The 13,041-nt window shown below is 54.1% G+C and overlaps 1 long non-coding RNA gene across 2 annotated transcripts; it reads right to left on the minus strand.

Annotated features, from left to right (window-relative positions):
- Positions 1–491: 491 nt before the first annotated feature.
- On the minus strand, positions 492–6,134 carry LOC127493707 (uncharacterized). Of its 2 annotated transcripts, none has more exons than XR_011390280.1 (3): positions 4,966–6,134; positions 4,291–4,430; positions 492–610 (listed from the first exon to the last, which is right to left on the minus strand). It is a non-coding gene; the product is annotated as an uncharacterized lncRNA (long non-coding RNA). The 2 variants fall into 2 exon arrangements; XR_007924170.2 differs by lacking the exon at positions 492–610 and adding an exon at positions 4,066–4,178.
- Between the last annotated feature and the right edge of the window lie 6,907 nt (positions 6,135–13,041).

Raw genomic sequence — 13,041 nt, forward strand, 5'->3', positions numbered from 1 at the left:
CCAAATCTCGATGTATCTTCATGTTTTCCTGAACCACATTGCTGTTGTTGGAATTGCATGAAATTCCTAATTGGCCAAATTCAGGACAAGTGTTTGGCACAGTATCTTAAGTCACCACTTGGGATGCCCACATCCTACATCGGAGTGCCTGGTTCGAGTCCTGGTTCCTCCACTTCCAATCCAGTTTCCTGCTAACGTGCTTTCTGGCGGGGGAGGCGGGGGAGGAGGAGCGGCAGGTGATGGCTCAAGAACTTGAGGCCCTGTCATCCATGGGAGAGACCTGGATTGAGTTCCAGGCTCCTGACTTTGACCTGGTCCAGCCCTGGCTGCTGCAGGCATTTGAGGAGTAATCCAGCAGGTGGAAGATCTCTCTCTCTCTCTGTGTCTTCCTGCCTTTCAAGAAAAGAAAAAATGCCCAAATTGGAGCGTCCTAACCAGGGTGAGTAATTTGTGGGTACCAGTTAAGTGCAAATTCTGGGAGAGCAGAGGAAGAGTCCAGGGCCAGGCCTTCATCCCAGCCACTTCCTATGTGCAGGTGCCTCTGCTTAACCAACGGATCCAGAGAGGAGGCAGGTCTTTCGTGCAGCAACAATGAGAGAGGGGAAGGAGGCTGGAAAAAGAAATGGATTCATCAGCAAGGAGACCTTCAGCTTTGCCCATTTCCCCAAGGAGGCGAAGGATGAAAGTGTTTAGCTCCAAGAAAAACCGTCTGATTAAGCTGGGGTTTAAAATGAAGTGAGAATTTCACAGGATCTCTCACATCAAGTGCCTTTAAAGTAAGTCCTGATACCTATTTTCAGATAATGAAAGGAGGAAGAGACAGTGGCCCCAGGGAAGGGTCACATCTGGGAGGTGCTGAGTGGCCACTCTGTACCTGGCTGTGTCCTGGGGACCAAGTCAGGGACAAGTGGGAGAGGGCCCTGGGCGGACAGTGGCTCCTGTGCCGGCAGATCTGCGTTACAGGGCATGGAACCATGCAGGGGAGAAGCGAACCGCATAGCCAGGTGGACGAGGGCCTGGGGGTGGGGACAGATGTCCACCTGCAGTTGTCCTGCTCCCTGGAGGGCTGGGTGAGGGGTGGCCATGGCCTTGGGAAGCTGGTATAATCCTGCAGAGAGACCAGGAGGCAGAGGAGCTGGCCTCAGTAAGAGCACATTCTACCACTGGCTGAGTTAAGATAAACTCCGAGAGGCACCCTGCGGGTGACCAGAAACCATGAAGACAAAGCACAGTCGCAGGGCCCGAGTTGCCCACTGCACGCACAGGGGCTGCAGGGTGCACAGCTCAGCCTCCGTCTCCCTCGGCTGTCCACTCAGCCCCACCAGCCCCACCAGCTCCACAGGTCAGCAGGGACTCGCTGACAGCAATGGGGTGGGGAGGGGGCTCGAGCCGGACCCAGGCTCTCTGGAGGTTCCAACTCTTCCAGGTCCTCAATAGCCCAGAAAGAGTTTGGGTTCTGACCTGGGGTGACTCTAACCACTGCTAAGTGGTTAAGCGAGCTGCGGAGACGCCTTGTGAAGACGCGCCCCACCTGAGCTGTGCTGCTCGTGGGGGTGTGCACACTGAGATGCTTGTGCAGGGGTGTGTGCCAGCGTGCAAGGGAGCAGGGAGGGAGGGAGAGGAGGGGAAGGATGCAGAACACCTGCCAGGTGGAGTGAAGTCAGGGGAGAAGGCACAGTTCCCTCTTGTAGATCGCACGCAGCTCCAGGTGACAAGGCCGAGGGACCATTGTTCTTTCAACATAGCTTTTGTAGCAGCATCGGAAAGAAAGTTGGCCTGAAGTGTGGGCAGAGCTGAGGAAGGGTGGGAGAGAGTCCTGGGCACTCTCTGATTGGTGGGGCAGGGGTCCTTTTCCCGGGCACAGGCAACTCAGATCCCCATCTTCCCAGCATCCCCAAGCGCCCCCCACCCTGTGAAGTCTCCCATTGTGACCAGCAGGGCCCACTGTGCAGAAGCAGCCCAGCATCTCTTCTGTCTGTGCCCAGGGCTCTCCCAGCCAGCTGGCAACCAGCGGGCGAGTTCAGGTTAGCGGGCAGCCCTGGCTTCCAGGTCCGCCGCATCTTGGCTGTGAGCAGAGAGATTTCCCTTGAGAACACATGGTTGGAATCCACTAGCGCAGCCCCAGGAGGGGGTGAACCATGCGCCTGGCCCCACGGGGCTTGCAGCTCAAGTTCCCCAGGAGCGCGGCTGGGGCCAGACATGGAGGACTTTGTGGGACACAGGTGTTCTGTCCCCTGGCAGCCTCCCGCCCCCAAACCCCCCTGCCCTCAAGCACCCCCTGCCTCAGCCCTCCTCAGGCCACAGACTGAGACCCATGGTGGATCTGAAGAAACCCCTGCACCTCCATCTGCTCCTGACGTCTGCACAGCTCTCATCACAGCGGGAGGGGAGCGCCCAGCTGAGGAAGACTCTGAAAACCTAAGGAACCTGGATCTCCCCTCCCCCCACCCCATCCCCACTTCCTGGACAAGATGCGTCATCAAGCAAATGGAACTCTCCACAATCTGCCCAAGTGTTAACGCGCTGCACTTGTGGCAATAAAACACTTGAACCTGGCCCAGGTCTGTTTTCCTTGAACTTCGAACTCTTCCGGATTCCTTCTCTCACTGAGTGAGACACTGGGACAGGGACCATCCCGTGTGAGGAGGCGGGGCCTGACGTTAGGACACGCCCCTTCTTCCCTCCCCTGGTGCAGCTGATGCTTTGTAAGGAGACTGAAGTGGCAGACGCTGAGTCGTGACTGCAGTGTCAGTAACAGTGTCTTTATTAGAGAGTCACAGCGTTTCCCCAGGACAGTGAGGCAGCATCCTGGCAGGTTCCTCCTCCTTTGTCCCTTCCTCTCTCTTCTGCAAGGTTTGGGGTGAAGCACCCCACCTCTAACTCTTGAGATTGAGCCAGGCCGAGGAGAGGCCATGAGTTTTCATTTTAGATGCTGGTGCTCAGCCAGGGGTTGCAGGCCTGTGGGGCGTGGTGGACAGAAACAGCTAAGTGGATTAAGCTGCTCTCCTGGAGAGGCAGGAGAAAGCTGAGCCGTCCCTCTGTGTCCCCTAGACTCTCGGGGGGAGGGGGGGGCAGATGGACGCTCATGTGATGGGCCTGCCCTTCAGACTGTCTCAGAAATGTCACCCCTAGCCTGCCGTGGCCACCATGCTCCCAGCTTCTCCTTTCCTGGGAACTTTCTCACAGGGAGCACAACTGGCATTTTTTAAAAAAGATTTATTTATTCATTTGAAAGGCAGATATGGGGGAGGGGTTCCATCTACTGGTTCACTCCCCAGTTGGCCACAATGGCCAGAGCTGCTTCGATCTGAATCCAGGAGCCAAGAGCTGCTTCCGGGTCTCCTACATGGGTGCAGGGGCCCAAGGACCTGGGCCATCTTCCACTGCTTTCCCAGGCCATAGCAGAGAGCTGGATCAGAAGTGGAGCAGCAGGGACTCAAATCGGCTCCCATATGGGATGCCGGCACTGCAGGTAGTGGCTTTACCCACTATGCCACAGTGCCGGCCCCATTATTAGCTCATTTAACAATAACAACATGTGGCTGGCATTGTGGCACAGCGGGTTAAGCCACCACCTGCAATGCTGGCATCCTTGTATAGGCCACTGGTTCCAGTCCTGCCTGCCCCACTTTTGCTCCAGCTTCTTGCTAGTGCACCTGGGAAAGCAGCAGAAGACGGCCCAAGTACTTGGCCTGTGCATCCACATAGGAGACCCGGATGGAGTCCAGGCTCTTGGTTTCAGCCTGGCCCAGACCCAGCCTTTGTGGCCATTTGGGGAGTAAACCAGCGAATGGAAGGCCTCTCTTTCTCTCTGTGTCTCTTCCTTTATCTCTGTAACTCTGCCTTTCAAGTAAATAAAATAAATATTTTAAAAAAGAAGTGTAGCACATGCAATTATCTACAGGGGATAATGCTTGATACCGACAGTAAATGGCTATGTAACTTTACATCGTTAACCTCGCTATACTTTTTATCTCAGAGTGACTGTAAATATACACACGCCATGTGTGTGCTTATACAAACACACACGTACCGAGAGGGACGGAGAGAGGCTACAAGGGACCGCTCACATTTATTGGGGAGGTGAAGTCCAAAGATCTGCAGTCAGCAAACTGGAGACCCAGGAGAGCTGAGGGTGAGAGTTCCGCTCTGAAGGAAGGAGAGGGCCAATGTCCAGGCTGCAGACAATCAGGCAGAGCGGGACAACTCTCCTTTCTCGTGCCTCTCGGTCCACCCAGACCCCCAGCTGATTGGATGACTCCCACCCACGTTGGGAGGGGTGTGGCTTACTTTAGTGGGAGGTGCGTGCCTTTCTTCAGGCCACAGATTCCAATGCTGGTCTCTTGTGGAAACGTCCTCGGGTCCCAGGCGGGTGCACACCCCAGAATGAACTACTGCGGCTGGTGACGGTTGTCTGGGTTGCTCCCTTCCTAGAACAGGGCAGAGTGCACACGGCATCCAACCCAGATTTATTGTTTCCATAGAGAGCTAAGGGGAGATACAGCCCTGGGAAGGCAGGAGGCCCCAGCTCCCGGCCTCACTTGGAAGTTGACTGGCTGTGCCCTTGCTGTAGGGGAAGCTTTGGGCCGGTCACCCTCACAGCTCTTGTAACACAGTCGTTGACCCCTGAACAGCTCTGCAGAGCATGGCTGGGGTGAACATGGGTGCTGGTCCCTTCTGCAGCTGCTGGCCAGGGCATTGGATCAGAGAGAACTCAGGTTCCAGGCGGGGAGGCCTCACAGGGGTCTCCAGCAGGCCCTACCACAGGGCCCACAGTCCTCTGACAGGGTCTGGCCTCCTGAGTCCCAGTTTGAAGGCCCTGTCAATGTTTGCATGGTGTCCTGCAGAAATCTGCTTCCAAGCAGGCACAGTTGAAGTCAGTGCAAACACTGTTCTTTATCCAAATGGAAAACGATGTTTTCTCTTCCCGACTTGCCACCCGCAAAACTTGGGTGATTCACCTACCTTATCCTTCTAGATATTCAAGGATGGAGGCATCAGATGCCAGTGGTGAAGGGACCTCTGCAGCCACCCAGGACGCCGAGGCACAAGGGGGAGAAACGGAACTACGGCCCCATCCTACACCAGGGCGTCTAGGAACCGTTCTCCCCAGCCAAACCCCATTCTCCTCCCTAGGCTGATAGAACAAAAGCAGGAAGTGAGAAATAAACTCGAAGCAGATATCAGTGCCCTGACATAGACATCAAACTTCATCGACTGAAGAGGTAAATATTGACAGAACTTAAATACCAAATCAATAGTTACCCCGAGGGACAGCACGGCCTGAGTTGGAAGTTGAGATCTGCGTGTTCTAGCGCATCGCCGGTCCCCCAATGTCTTTATTAGGTGTGTCTGGCCCTTTCCACAGTGAACTAAAACTGGAAGATGTGCTCATAGATTTCTACAGGGCGCCAACACTGTGGGCTGGAAAGAGGTTCTTGATCACCAAGGGAGCTCATTCTCGTTAACCGAGGACCCGCCCCCGAAAGCTGGGTAAGGATCCCAGAATAAGCCAGCAATCCATTTGCTCACAGTGTTGGCTGAGAGGTCACCCGAACGGAAACTTCCAGCCGAAAGGCCACCAGGTCCCCGTTTGCTGGGCTTCGCCTTGTCCATAGCAACACGGCGCGTGCGCTGCACCTTGCAGCAGGCAGGGCACCACCCCAGCCCCGCATGTGGGGGAGGCCAGAGACCACGGCCCCAGCACTGCACACTTCGTCACCAGCCTTTGCAGGCACCGAGGCAGGGTTGATTGTTTGCTTAGAAGGACTTGTAGTGGGTGAGAAGCCTTAAGAAAAGACGACCATAGAAAAGAACCCAGAAGGGAAGCCTGGGCGATTCTTGCCACCAATTTCCCCCTCTGTGATTGGGAAAGACATGGACACCCTTCAAGGTTGAAGGGGCGGACCCTGTGCACAGCCTCCAGCGGCCCTGGGGACGTGTCTGTGCACGCTGCCTCATTCCAACTTCCCACTGGTGGGGGAGACCCTGAGGCTGTTGAAGCTGCCCTGCTGAAGGTCATGGTCGCTCTGCTTTCCTGCTTCTCAGTTAGTAGGTTTGTCACCAGAGTGGTGATTCCCAGCCTGGTGATTTTCACACCTGGAGGTGTGAAACAGATGCTGGGGTGCCCCCACACCAGTCAATTCTACCTGAACATCAGCCAGGGAATTCCAGGCCTCGGCTTCTTTTGAAAGCTCCTGGTTTCTCTGTGTTAATTAGCTTTCCATGCAAAGTGTTCTGGTGAGGATCCTGACACTCACAGGGTCTGGGTCTAAGGGCCTGTGAGGCCTGAGTTGTCTGCACACCTGGGACTTGGTTACCCTCAGGTGCTTGGGAAGCGGGCTGTCCCCAAGGAGGGGTTACCTGTGCCGCAGGTGATGCCAAGCTCGGAACACGCAGTTAAAGCGGCCAGCAGGGCAGCTGCGTGAAGGCTGGGGCGCTGCTCAGGATCCCTCAGCACTGAGGCCCGGGCCTCCTCCTGTGGGAGTGTGGCTGCTGCCTGCTCACCACGGGGCCCCTCTCTGGGATCGCCATGAGACGGAGGGAGCTGCCCTCCGTGTCCAGCCACTGATGGATGGGAGGTAGAGGCTTGGTTCCCTGTCCTCCGAGGGGCCGTCCCCGCTTCTGAGCTCCCTGTACAACCAGAGGCCTGGCGGAGGCTGCTCAGCTGCTCCTTCCACCTGTCCCAGTTCCCTGCCGCCCCACGGGTGGGGTTCCCCAGAGTGCTTCCCGGGAAACTCCCTTACATTTTGGCCCTGCTGGCCGGTCCCTAGGAGCCTGACCCAGGACAGTGACCTTGGGAGGAGAAGGAGCTGCAGAGGGTGTCTGTGGTGACGTGGAGGGACAGGGGGGACACTGGGCACACCTCTGCCAGCATGCGTTCAGAGAACAGGGACCATGCTTGTCCGGCTCACTGATGCACCCAACATCCGTCTGAGTATCCTGCCTGTGTAAGGGCTCTCAGTCAGTGTTTCGGGGTTGGTGGCCTTTAGTGTTGTTGCTACTGTTGTTTTGGCTGAGTAAGTGAAGGATTCGTGAATTGGCTCAGATTCTGATTAGACATAAAGAGCAAGTGTTGAATGGACATTTGGCACAGTGGTCAATCCAGCTTCCTGTAATGCAAACCCTGAGGGGCAGCGGGTGGTGGCTCAAGTACTTGGGTCCTGCCTCTCATGTGGGAGACCCGGATGGTGGTTTCAGCCTGACCCAGTTCTAGCCATTGTGGGCATTTGGGGAGCAAACCAGCAGGTGGAAGATTTCTGTCTGTCTGTCTCTATGTCTCTGTTTTTCAAATAAAATGAAAATAATTTGTTTAAAAGGATGAATGTCGATGGGGAGGAAGGTTGTCACTTTTTCTGAGAGGAATTGTCGGTGGTGTGAAGCGAAGCTACACTGACAAGTCCTGGGACCCAGACAATGTTCTCACTCACAGGATGAGATGCATGGGAGGTGACCAAAAGACACAGAAAGCATGGGTCAAGAGGTGGGGAAATGTCACAGGCTAATTTTCTGGGAGATTGTACCCATTGATCAGAGTTCTTCCCAGGGCTCAGCAAATTGGACCTTGTGTTCTCAGGCTCCTGTATCCCCAGTTCTGAAGAAGGGAGATGTGGGTCCACCCCTCTGGGATCAGGAGTTGTGTGTGTGTGTGTGTGCGTGCGTGTGTGTGTGTTTTGTGCATGTGCAGACATTCTAGCACAAGGAAGAAGGCACACATCAAGGACACAGCAGCCCGAGGGCATGCACCTCAGACATCCATCCACTCAGCACTCGTAGACTAGGTCAGGACTGGTGTGTATCAGGTGGGGTCTTAGGTGCTGGTTTATAAAAGTGAATGCAGCTGGTCGCAGCCCAGGCAGGTGCAGGAGAGTACTGATGGTGGTCCAAGTAGTGCTACAAGGATGGTGCCAATTGAGGGGGGTGGATGACTGCTCAGTGTCTCCCAGCTGGGCCCAAGTTGCCCGGATCCTACTGGGCTCCAAGAACTCCTGGGAAGTGTGGTGGGATCCTCAGAGGGTCCTACTGTGCAGTGCAGAGACAAACAGGACGTGTGACTTCCTCTGTTCCGCTGGTGAGGTGGCTAAGGGCACTGGCTCTCAAATCCTGTAAGTGTGGGTTCAGGTTCTGCTCCCTCACGAACCAGTAGTTGGAGCTTGGGCAAGCCCGGACTTTTCTCATCCCGTTTTCTCACATGTACAATGGGCGGTCCTGAAGCTGAGCTGCAATGCACAGCCCCTGTCCTAAAGCAGCTCTTTATATCACCGGAGTCAGCGTTGATGCTTACCATTGATGATGAATAAAACACCGTCCTCGGCTTCCATTTCCCTGTCTGCAGAGTGTTGAGTTGATACCGGATGATCTCAAGATCTCTTCTGTTCTCCTGCACCATAAGGATGGCTGATTGGATCAGTTTCCAGTTGCCATGGTGATGAGGTTGCTATGAGGACACTGCAATTCAAGCCGGCTTGGGCCACAATTCTGGTGGTGGGCCTGGCTGGGCCTGGAGTGGTGCTGTACCCTCTGTCACATGCATGCCTGCCTGTGGTGTGTCTGGCACCCTGGCAACCACAGTGGGGGACCCCTTTGAGGGAGAAACACGAGAAGGTGGTTTGGGAAGTTCCACTCCTCTCCCAACATCTACCTGAGCCTGTCTGCTCATCTGAGAGGGAGCTCTGCAGCTTCCTGCCTTCAGAAGTCATTAGAGAGTAGCAAGGGCATGACGACCACGAGGCTGGGTCAGAAAGTGTGTCCCGGGAGCGTGGCTTTTATTGTCACTCCAAATCTCCTGATGCCTGACCATTGCCTCAAACTCCTGCCTTCTCCCTGAGAGACAACCCAGCTGGGCCAGGCATTTAACTTTCACTTCATTCCCCACCCCCCACTCCTTCTCTTCTTTTTTAAAAAGATTTATTTAAAAGACAGTTACAGAGAGAAAGGAAGAGGCAGAGAGAGACAGACAGACAGACACATGCACACAAGTACACACACACACACACACACACACACGCAGATCCTCTATCCACTGGTTCACTCCCAAAATGGCAGCCAACAGAAAGGGCTGGGTCAGACTGAAGCCAGGAGCCAGGAGTTTCCTCCAGGTCTCCCACATAGGTGCAGAGGCCCAAGGACTTTAGCCATCTTCCACTGCTTTCCCAGGTGCATTAGCAGGGAGCAAGATGGGAAGTAGAGCATCTCAGACTCCAACTGGCACTTATATGGGATGCCAGCCCTGCAGGTGGCAGCTGAACCTGCTACATCACAGCCTCGGCCCCACTCCATTCTTTTTTTTTTTTTGACAGGCAGAGTGGACAGTGAGAGAGAGAAACAGAGAGAAAGGTCTTCCTTTTGCCGTTGGTTCACCCTCCAATGGCCGCCGCGGCCGGAGCACTGCGGCCGGCGCATTGCGCTGATCTGAAGGCAGGAGCCAGGTGCTTTTCCTGGTCTCCCATGGGGTGCAGGGCCCAAGCACTTGGGCCATCCTCCACTGCACTCCCTGGCCACAGCAGAGAGCTAGCCTGGAAGAGGGGCAACCGGGACAGAATCTGGCTTCCCGACGGGGACTAGAACCCGGTGTGCCGGCGCCGCTAGGTGGAGAATTAGCCTAGTGAGCTGCGGCGCTGGCCCCCCCATTCCATTCTTAAAGAAACAAAAAGTTCAGGAGGAAGCACCTGGCTCCTGGCCTCGGATCGGCGCAGCGCCGGCCGTAACAGCCATTTGGGGGGTGAACCAATGGAAGGAAGACCTTTCTCTTTGGCTCTCTCTCACTGTCTAACTCTGCCTGTCAAAAAAAAAAAAAAAAAGAAACAAAAAAACACAAAAAGTTACATAATAAACAAGGGCCACTGTAAAAGCTTCCACCTGTACAGACAAGTGCAGGGCAAATAAAAGTCCTTCTCCTCTAGCTGCCATCCGCTCTTCTCTCCTGAAAGTGCCACCATGAGCTGTGTGGCTTTTTCTCCTACCTGTCGTTTTGCAGAGACACCATGGATCATTAAACTGAAGCAAAATGCAGTGCCACCTTTTTGATTTTGCATTGATGGGCTCCTGCTAACACAGACTGGTTGGTAGCTCGGCTTTTTCATGCAAGAGAAGGACTTGGAGATCTTTGCAAATCAGTTCACTGGATGGACTTACACACCAAGAAAGATCCTGTAAATATTTATTTGGAAGCCAGAGTTATGGAGAGAGAGAGAGAGAGAGAGAGAGAGAGAGAGAGAGAGATCTTCCACCCACTGGTTCATTCCCCAGATGACCACAAGAGCCACTGCTTGCCAGATCAAGCCAGGAGTCAAGAGCTTCTTCGGGGTCTCCCATGTGGGTGGCAGGGGCCCAAACACTTGGGCCATCTTCCACTGCCTTTCTCAGGCCATAGCAGGAAGCTGGATTAGAAGTGAAGCAGCTGGGACACAAATTGGAACCTATGTGGGATGTTGGCTGTCACAGGTTTACCCTCTATGCCACAACTCCAGCCCCCCCCCCCATAAATTTGTTATGCCAATGATTTTGAAATTTAAAAATATATATATTTAGGGGCTGGCACTGTGTGGCTTAGCAGGTAAAGTTGCCGCCTGCAGTGCTGGCATCCCATATGGGTGCCGGTTCGAGTCCCGGCTGCTTCTCTACCAATTCAGCTCTCTGCTGTGGCCTTGGAAAGCAAAAGAAGATGGCCCAAGTGCTTGGGCCCCTGCACTGCATGGGAGACTGGGAAGAGGCTCCTGGTTCCTGGCCATGGATCCCATGTCCGGCCAATGTGGCCATCTGGGGAGTGAACCAGCAGATGGAAGGCCTTTTCTCTGTCTCTCCCTCTCACTGTCTCTCTCTCAAATAAATAAATGAACAACATTTTTAAAAAAGTCACAGAAAGGGGCCGGCGCCGCGGCTCACTAGACTAATCCTCCACCTAGCGGCGCCGGCACACCGGGTTCTAGTCCCGGTTGGGGCGCCGGATTCTGTCCTGGTTGCCCCTCTTCCAGGCCAGCTCTCTGCTGTGGCCAGGGAGTGCAGTGGAGGATGGCCCAGGTGCTTGGGCCCTGCACCCCATGGGAGACCAGGAAAAGCACCTGGCTCCTGGCTCCTGCCATCGGATCAGCGTGGTGCGCCGGCCACAGCGCGCCGGCCTTGGCGGCCATTGGAGGGTGAACCAACGGCAAAAGGAAGACCTTTCTCTCTGTCTCTCTCTCTCACTGTCCACTCTGCCTGTCCAAAAAAAAAAAAAAAAGTCACAGAAAGTGTATATTATGAAAAAACTATGCTTGGCTTTCAAATAAAGATTTATCTATTTGAAAGTCAAAGAGAGGAGCTGGTGCTGTGACATAGTGGGTAAGCCACTGCTGGCAGTGCAGGCATCCCGTATGTGTGCTAGTTCGAGTCCTGGATGCTCCACTTCAATTCAGCTCTCTGCTATGGCCTGGGAAGGCAATAGAAGATGGCCTAAGTCCTTGGGCCCCTGCACCCATATGGGAGACCCAGAAGAAGCTCCTGGCTCCTGGCTTCCGATCAGCCCAGCTCTGGCTGTTGTGGCCAATTGGGAAGTGAACCAGTGGATGGAAGACCTCTCTCTCTCTCTCTTTCTCTCTCCCTGCCTCTCCTCTCTCTGTGTAATTTTGACTTCCAAATAAATAATAAAATAAATTTAAAAAAAAGTCAGAGAGAGATATCTTCCATCTGCTGGTTCATTCCCCAGATGGCCACAATAGCCAGAACTGGGCCAAGCCAAAACCAGGAGCCAGAAGCTTCATCTGGGTTTCCCAAGTGGGTGGCAGGGGCTTAAACACTTGAGCCATCTTCTGCTGCTTTCCCCAGACCATTGTCAGGGAGCTGGATCAGAAGTGGAACAGCCGGGAAAGAGGTGGCTGCTTTACCCACTACACCGCACTACCAGCCAGTTAAATTTTTTTACGCTTAAATAAACTTATCGTCTTTTTTAAAGAAAGGATTCATTTACTTTTTTGAAAGTCAGGATTACAGGGAGAGAGAGACAGAGGAATCTTCTATCTGCTGGGTTATTCCCCAAATGGCCACAAAGGTCAGGGCTGGACCATGCTGAGGCAAGGAGCCAGGAGCTTCATCCGGGTCTTGTATGTGGGTGCAGGAAGCCAAGACTTGGGACATCTTCCACTCCTTTCCCAGCAGCATTAGCAGGGAGCTAGAACAGAAGTGGAGCAGATAGGACTCGAACCGCAGTCCATATGGGCTGGCAACACTGCAGACAGCGGCTTAACCTGCCATGCCACAGCACTGGCCCAGGTAGACTTATCTTTTAATTCCACTTTTCATGAACTTTTTGAAGTATATGGTTGCACTTAGGGTCTAGCCAGATTGTCCAGGACGAGCAATTCTCCACAAGGTCTTTAAATTAATCACATCTCTTGCCATAGAAGGTAGCACACTCCAGCCCATTGTCACTACTTCCTTTGAGTTCTGAGCTATGACCCTCTGCACCACAGGAAGCTGTCCACCCATTTCCTGAAAGCTGTGTTACAATGTTTAATCTGCGGCCCCGGCTGGAGCTTACCCTCCCGGCACCAGGGGCTGTCTCTCACACAGCTCGTTCTGTAAAGGCTGCTGGGCACACGGAGACGATTGCTCAAGAAGCCTCCGTCAACGGGTCTCTGGTTCCTGATGTCATTGCAAGGGAGACTTTCTCCTCCGCAGCCATTCCTGCCCACCAGCAAGAGGCGCCCCCTTCTTAGATTTGGGGAAAAGCTTCACTGCTTCTCTTTGCTGCTTCCTGTGACCTTGTAAGTGTAACTGGTCTCTCTCAGTCTTCATCTCTCCAGATGAAGAGGGGGTCTTCCGTCTGCATGTGTGTGCCCCCATCTCCCTGCTCACCCCTTCCACGTGCTGCTGGGCTTCTCATTTTCCCAGAGGTTACCTTCAGACATCTCAATCTTCTCTCCAGACTCCCTCACCTACTGAAGTAAGTCTTACAAGGCCAAGTGCATCCTTAGAATGTTAAAACCAAGCCTCTGGGGGCTGGCGCTGTGGCGTAGTGGGTAGAGGCGCCGCCTGCATACGGCCATATGGACGCAGGTTCAAGGC

This window comes from Oryctolagus cuniculus, chromosome 7 (genome assembly GCF_964237555.1).
Source record: "Oryctolagus cuniculus chromosome 7, mOryCun1.1, whole genome shotgun sequence".
Classification (NCBI taxonomy): domain Eukaryota; kingdom Metazoa; phylum Chordata; class Mammalia; order Lagomorpha; family Leporidae; genus Oryctolagus; species Oryctolagus cuniculus.